We start from the raw sequence: 1,862 nt of genomic DNA, 5'->3' as shown, positions 1-1,862 counted from the left end.
AAGCAGGAGTCAGTTACAAAATGATAGTCATGTCCATGGAAATATATTTTCCAAACAAAGAAGCAATCAAGACAAAATATTTCTTTAAAAAATGAAGCCATATGACTCCCATCACATCCCAAGGGGGAAACAGTTAAAAATTGTTTCACTCAGGGCCTACAGCATGCGATAAAGGGGGTCAACCAGGAGGGCAGAGGTTTACAGGGAGGAAGCAAGGTTGGAAGGGGGCCACAGTCAGAAAAAGGTTCAGAACAATGTTCAGTCAGAACAATGCTCTAAAATAATTTCTATATTGTACTTTATGCTTCTGAAGTTCTAAATTCTTCAGCGTGTGAGCCACTTCACTCCATGTAATAGGCAGGCACAATACGTGGTGTTTCTTCGTTATACCACCTACCCTACCTTATAAGACCATTTATCTATCCTTAAGATTCCTGTTCTCTTGCCATCACTCCCCTCCAGTTACCATTTTATTGCAGTGCCTCCTGGTAAGTTCCTTCAATTTCTAGAAGGCTTGATCCTTTGTTAAATGCCATTAGATTTGCTTCTCAGCTCATTCCTTATGAATTAGTTTTTAATTACACACTTGTTCTTCCCTTCTGTGTCTAACAAAGACAAATAATTTTTTAATTTTATCCTCTAGACTAACTTTTGGGTTATACCAGATGTATTAATACTTAAAGAAACAGGCATTATTCTCTCTCTCTCTCTCTCTCTCTCTCTCACACACACACACACACACACACAAAACACATACACATACACCAGTCTAAGTTACATTCAAGAAAAATGTATCTGTTATAAATAAAACTTTTCTCTTAGTTAATGGAGAACATAGGAACTGCACATAATGTACAGGATCTGACTCTTTGCTAGTCCTCTTTATACGCTGACTTATTCTGTGTTTCTTGGAATTTTCACCTGCCATTATCTTTTGCAAAGGCAGTTTTGGCTAAAATCCTTTGAGCTTTCTTGTGATAAGGTGCTACATTGGTAAATAACATTATACTATATTTTTTCTCTCCTGACCAAACAAGGATGCTACCTCATAGTTTAATTTTGCGGCCTCACTCCTCTTGAGTAGCAAAATCCTTTGCTAGGTTTAGAATTTCTCATAAACCTGCTCAATAATTTGTTTTGTTTGGCTTCTTTGAAATACTACACAAAGCAATCCCTGTAAAGGGCTATGTTGTCCTGAAGGCTGAAAAAGGTGCCTGAGACATAGGCTCAAAGTTGCTCTTTTCAGGCAGAGCCAGCTGAGTAATCTTATCTGAGCTGGCTGCTTTTCAAGGTGCCCAATTCAGCATTCCCTGTGGAAATAAATTTGCTGCAGGGGATCAAGTGCTTTCTAGTGAGGGGCAGAAGCTTTGGGAAATCGGAGGGCTCAGGAAGGTAGAATCTTGGTGAGCAAAATAAGATCTCCTCTAGCACCAATAGAAATCAGCACTTGGACTCGGGACAGAGGAGACTTAGACAAGGGGTGAGGAGGAAGCAGGGACCTGGGAAAGAAGGCGTGATTGCGAAGGCACCACTGCAGGAGTCTGAGTCAAAAGCTGTCAGTCATCTCAGCTCAGGCTTCTCTTCTCTCTCACAGCCCAGCCCTTTCCTGGGGCTGGGTCAGTGGATTGCTACACGTTGGCTTACCCGGGGAAAAACCAGAGTCTCACTTTGGCCCTTTCCGGTAATTGACACGATAGAGCTGCTGGGAGGGGGAGGAGAGAGCTTCCCTCCATAAATGGTCCCACCCCTAGGCAAGGTGGCTCACTCTGGGAGGTAGGATCGGGGAGTGTGCACCTGCTACCAGTCAAGTTCTGCCAGACTGCGAGACAAGGCGGAGCGAACAAGCAGAGAAAACAAGCAGA

This window comes from Sorex fumeus, unplaced genomic scaffold (genome assembly GCF_029834395.1).
Source record: "Sorex fumeus unplaced genomic scaffold, SorFum_2.1 ptg000058l, whole genome shotgun sequence".
Lineage (NCBI taxonomy): Eukaryota > Metazoa > Chordata > Mammalia > Eulipotyphla > Soricidae > Sorex > Sorex fumeus.
The sequence above is the reverse complement of the archived record's forward strand: the minus strand, read 5'-3'. Positions refer to the sequence as shown.